Source organism: Phyllobates terribilis, unplaced genomic scaffold (assembly GCF_046119375.1).
Source record: "Phyllobates terribilis strain yellow unplaced genomic scaffold, ASM4611937v1 Scaffold_13__5_contigs__length_258822181, whole genome shotgun sequence".
Lineage (NCBI taxonomy): Eukaryota > Metazoa > Chordata > Amphibia > Anura > Dendrobatidae > Phyllobates > Phyllobates terribilis.
The window spans coordinates 91389731-91395730 of NW_027362773.1; the positions used below are offsets into that span (position 1 = coordinate 91389731).

The 6000-nt window shown below is 54.4% G+C and overlaps 1 pseudogene; it reads left to right on the forward strand.

Annotated features, from left to right (window-relative positions):
* Positions 1 to 3418, forward strand: part of LOC141173774 (1-phosphatidylinositol 4,5-bisphosphate phosphodiesterase zeta-1-like) — a 132037-nt pseudogene extending 128619 nt beyond the window's left edge.
* The last annotated feature ends 2582 nt before the right edge of the window (positions 3419 to 6000 follow it).

The following is a 6000-nucleotide window of genomic DNA, read 5'->3' on the forward strand; positions in this document are numbered from 1 at the left end:
GCACTGGTAATGTCGCCCTCTGCTGGATCCCGCTGGTAGCACTGGTAATGTCGCCCTCTGGTGGCTCCCGCTGGTAGCACTGGTAATGTCGCCCTCTGCTGGTAGCACTGGTAATGTCGCCCTCTGCTGGTAGCACTGGTAATGTCGCCCTCTGTTGGCTCCCACTGGTAGCACTGGCAATGTCGCCCTCTGTTGGCTCCCACTGGTAGCACTGGTAATGTCGCCCTCTGTTGGCTCCCACTGGTAGCACTGGTAATGTCGCCCTCTGGTGGCTCCCGCTGGTAGCACTGAACACTGCATCCTTTGCTGCGCACTGCTCCTCCGCAACTGCGACGGCCATGATGGATTCAGAAGGAATGGAATGTCGAGCGAAGCAGTCATCGCGGGAACCAGACACTGGTCATGCACAGGGGCCACATCTGTCTACAGCCCCTCTATACTGATCACCACCTTTTTCAGTCTCAGGGGGCACCAGACACTGGTCATGCACAGGGGCCACATCTGTCTACAGTCCCTCCATACTGATCACCACCTTTTTCAGTCTCAGGGAGCACCAGACACTGGTCATGCACAGGGGCCACAGCTGTCTACAGCCCCTCCATACTGATCACCACCTTTCACAGTCTCAGGGAGCACCAGACACTGGTCATGCACAGGGGCCACAGCTGTCTACAGCCCCTCCATACTGATCACCACCTTTCACAGTCTCAGGGAGCACCAGACACTGGTCATGCACAGGGGCCACAGCTGTCTACACTCCCTCCATACTGATCACCACCTTTCACAGTCTCAGGGAGCACCAGACACTGGTCATGTACAGGGGCCACAGCTGTCTACAGTCCTCCCATACTGATCACCACCTTTCACAGTCTCAGGGAGCACCAGACACTGGTCATGCACAGGGGCCACAGCTGTCTACAGTCCCTTCATACTGCTCTCCACCTTTCCCAGTCTCAGGGGGCACCAGACACTGGTCATGCACAGGGGCCACAGCTGTCTACAGTCCCTCCATACTGATCACCACCTTTCCCAGTCTCAGGGGGCACCAGACACTGGTCATGCACAGGGGCCACAGCTGTCTGCAGTCCCTTCATACTGATCACCACCTTTCACAGTCTCAGGGAGCACCAGACACTGGTCATGCACAGGGGCCACAGCTGTCTACAGTCCCCCCATACTGATCACCACCTTTCCCTGTCTCAGGATGTGAAGAGTTTTTTATCTACCTCTTTCTTGATCGTTTCAGCACTGAACCCTTTCTGGAACCAGTCTCTGACTTTCTCCGTGCAGCTCCCAGAGCTGGCATTGCTGCGAGTCTCCCTGGAAGACCAGATCTCCATCCTATCCAGTGAATTCTTAGGCCAATATACGCTGCCACTGACCAGTATGAGCAGAGGTAAGGTGTGTCAGGGGGGAGGGTGAGCCACATACTTCTCTGCGACGGACACTGGTCCGTGGAGGTACAACGATGCCTCCACCCTGTGCCAGTCATTGCACTGGTTACTCACCCACTACAAAATACATTATAAACTCATTGCTCACAAAGCTCTGCACAATTCTGCTCCCCCTACATCTCCTCCTCATCTCTGTCTACCACCTGCCCGTCCTCTCCACAGTTCTGCTCCCCCTACAACTCCTCATCTCTGTCTACCACCTACCCGTCCTCTCCACAGTGCTGCACTGCCCTACATCTCCTCATCTCAGTCTACCATGCTACCCGTCCTCTCCACAGTGCTGCACAGCGCTACATCTCCTTCTCATCTCTGTCTACCACTCTACTCGTACTCTCCACAGTGCTGCACCACCCTACATCTCCTCCTTATCTCTATTTATCACCCTACATGTCCTCTCCACAGTGCTGCACGGCCCTACATCTCCTCCTCATCTCTCTCTATCCCCCTACCCATTCTCTCCACAGTGCTGCACCGCCCTACATCTCCTCCTCATCTCTATCTACCACCCTACATGTCCTCTACACAGTGCTGCACGGCCCTACATCTCCTCCTCATCTCTCTCTATCCCCCAACCCATCCTCTCCACAGTGCTGCACCACCCTGCATCTCCTCCTCATCTCTCTCTATCACCTACCCATCCTCTCCACAGTGCTGCACGGCCCTACATCTCTTCCTCATCTCTCTCTATCCCCCTACCCATTCTCTCTACAGTGCTGCACTGCCCTACATCTCCTCCTCATCTCTATCAACCAACCTACATGTCCTCTCCACAGTGCTGCACGGCCCTACATCTCTTCCTCATCTCTCTCTATCCCCCAACCCATCCTCTCCACAGTGCCGCACCACCCTGCATCTCCTCATCTCTCTTTATCACCTACCCATCCTCTCCACAGTGCTGCACCACCCTACATCTCCTCCTCATCTCTCTCTATCACCTACCCATCCTCTCCACAGTGCTGCACCACCCTACATCTCCTCCTCATCTCTCTCGATCACCTACCCGTCCTCTCCACAGTGCTGCACTGCCCTATATCTCCTCCTCACCTGTCTACCACCTACCCGTCCTCTCCACAGTGCTGCACCGCCCTACATCTCCTCCTCACCTGTCTACCACCTACCCTTCCTCTCCACAGTGCTGCACCACCCTACATCTCCTCTGTCTACCACCTACCCGTCCTCTCCACCCTACCTTCATTCTGCACCTGATCTGAGACTCACATCCTGTACAATCCTCCCATTTCTGTCTCCATGACTTTTCTCGTGCTGCATCAGTTTTCTGGAATGCACCACTCCGGAAGATCCAGTTAATATGTAGCCCCCATATTTGCTTTATAGACCCCTCTCTTCAGACAGTCTGATCATATCACATCACTAGCCTAACTTTCCCCTGTAACGGACACTGGCCCGGTGAGCCCGTGTATGTGTGTGTGTGTGTGTGTGGGGGGTCACATACTTCTCCACAGGGTAACCACTCCTGGCCACACCCCTCACAGGAGTCATTGGAAACATGGTGTTATGCTAATGAGCTGGGTCACATGGCATGACTTGTGGCCACACCCCTGCCAGCAGTCGCAGGGTAAGATGGCGCTGTTTTTCTGTAATGATGCCGCCATGGTTGCTGTACATGGTTGTCATTATCTGCTGTCCACCACTTGGCCTAATGACTGGACAGTGTCTACCCGGGCACGGCCTCCACGTACCGATTTGTGCTGCAAATCCACGGATCACGCCACGCTCATCTGATGCCAGAAGGGAGCGGTTCAGCCGCCATCACCTGCGCACATTAATACCGCCACCATCAATGATCAGCTCACGTTTCGCTCTTTCTTCGCAGGATATCGTATCATTCCTCTGCTGAACAAGTACGGCCAATCACTGTCGCCCGCCGCCCTGTTTGTTCACATCTTTTATCAGTAACCGCTGCGATTGCACCGCTCTGCAATAAAACAAGCCATATAGCTTTACCATCCAGGTGTGTGTGCCATTAATTTAACCCCTCCATCTCTGCATGAGAGATCCTGCAGCAACCTGCAGAATTGTGAATGCAGCTCTGGATCTGACTGAAGAAAACACAAAAAACACGAAATGTATAGATTTTAATTAAGACTTAAATAGATCTAAGGGGTAACGTTTCTCCTTGTGGAGAGTGACGTACCGGCTCGGGCATGTCGACTTAAATGGAGAAATGTAAAAATCCAAATTATTCCCTGTCCATAATAAACCTCAAATGTAAAGTCAGAAGATACGTAATCCCAGAGAGCGGGCAATTATGTGGTGTAATCTCCAGAGAGCGGCCGACTATGTGGTGTAATCTCCAGAGAGCGGCCGACTATGTGGTGTAATCCCCGGAGAGCGGCCGACTATGTGGTATAATCCCCAGAGAGCGACCGACTATGTGGTGTAATCCCCAGAGAGCGGCCAATTAAGTGGTGTAATCTCCAGAGATCGACCAACTATGTGGTGTAATCCCAAGAGAGCGGCCAATTAAGTGGTGTAATCTCCAAAGATCGACCAACTATGTGGTGCAATTCCCAGAGAGCGACCGACTATGTGGTGTAATCCTCGGAGAGCGGCCGACTATGTGGTGTAATCCCCAGAGAGCGGCCAATTAAGTGGTGTAATCTTCAGAGAGCGACCGACTATGTGGTGTAATCCCCAGAGAGCGGCCGACTATGTAGTGTAATCTCCAGAGAGCGGCCGACTATATGGTGTAATCTCCAGAGAGCGACCGACTATGTGGTGTAATCTCCAGAGAGCGACCGACTATGTGGTGTAATCTCCAGAGAGCGACCGACTATGTGGTGAAATCCCCGGAGAGCGGCCGACTATGTGGTGTAATCTCCAGAGAGCGACCAATTATGTGGTGTAATCTCCAGAGAGCGACCAATTATGTGGTGTAATCTCCAGAGAGCGGCCGACTATGTGGTGTAATCTCCAGAGAGAAACCAATTATGTGGTGTAATCTCCAGAGAGCGACCAATTATGTGGTGTAATCTCCAGAGAGCGACCAATTATGTGGTGTAATCTCCAGAGAGCCTCCGACTATGTGGTGTAATCTCCAGAGAGCGGCCAATTAAGTGGTGTAATCTCCGGAGAGCAGCCGACTATGTGGTGTAATCCCCGGATAGCGGCCGACTATGTGGTGTAATCCCCGGAGAGCGGCAGACTATGTGGGTAATCCCCAGAGAGCGGCCGACTATGTGGTGTAATCTCCAGAAAGTGGCCAATTATGTGGTGTAATCTCCAGAGAGCGACCAATTATGTGGTGTAATCTCCAGAGAGCGACCAATTATGTGGTGTAATCTCCAGAGAGCGGCCGACTATGTGGTGTAATCCCCAGAGAGCGGCCAATTAAGTGGTGTAATCTCCGGAGAGCGACCGACTATGTGGTGTAATCCCCGGAGAGCGGCCGACTATGTGGTGTAATCCCCGGAGAGCGGCCGACTATGTGGTGTAATCCCCGGAGAGCGGCCGACTATGTGGTGTAATCCCCGGAGAGCGGCCGACTATGTGGTGTAATCCCCGGAGAGCGGCCGACTATGTGGGTAATCCCCAGAGAGCGGCCGACTATGTGGTGTAATCTCCAGAAAGCGGCCAATTATGTGGTGTAATCTCCAGAGAGCGGCCGACTATGTGGTGTAATCCCCAGAGAGCGGCCAATTAAGTGGTGTAATCTCCGGAGAGCGACCGACTATGTGGTGTAATCTCCAGAAAGCGGCCAATTATGTGGTGTAATCTCCAGAGAGTGGCCGACTATGTGGTGTAATCCCCGAGGGGCGGCTGATTATGTGGTGTACTCCCCGAGGGGCGGCGGATTATGAGGTGTAATGTATCAGTCACATCTGTGTAGTCACTGAACATCGTGCTCCACTGCGGGCATCCTGCTCCACTGCAATCATCGTGCTCCACCGCGGGCATCGTGCTCCACCGCAATCATCATGCTCCACCGCAATCATCGTGCTCCACCGCAATCATCGTGCTCCACCGCCGGCATCGTGCTCCACCGCAATCATCGTGCTCCACCGCAATCATCGTGCTCCACCGCCAGCATCGTGCTCCACCGCAATCAGCAATCATTGTGCTCCACCGCGGGCATCGTGCTCCACCGCGGGCATCGTGCTCCACCGCCAGCATCGTGCTCCACCGCCAGCATCGTGCTCCACCGCCAGCATCGTGCTCAACCGCAAACAGCAATCATTCTGCTCCACTGCGGGCATCGTGCTCCACCGCCAGCATCGTGCTCCACCGCGGGCATCGTGCTCCACCGCCGGCATCGTGCTCCACCGCGGGCATCGGGCTCCACCGCGGGCATCGGGCTCCACCGCCGGCATCGTGCTCCACCGCCAGCATCGTGCTCCACCGCCAGCATCGTGCTCCACCACAGTCATCGTGCTCCACCACAATCATCGTGCTCAACCGCAAACAGCAATCATTCTGCTCCACCGCGGGCATCGTGCTCCACCGCGGGCATCGTGCTCCACCGCAATCATCGGGCTCCACCGCAATCATCGGGCTCCACCGCAATCATTATGCTCCATCGCCAGCA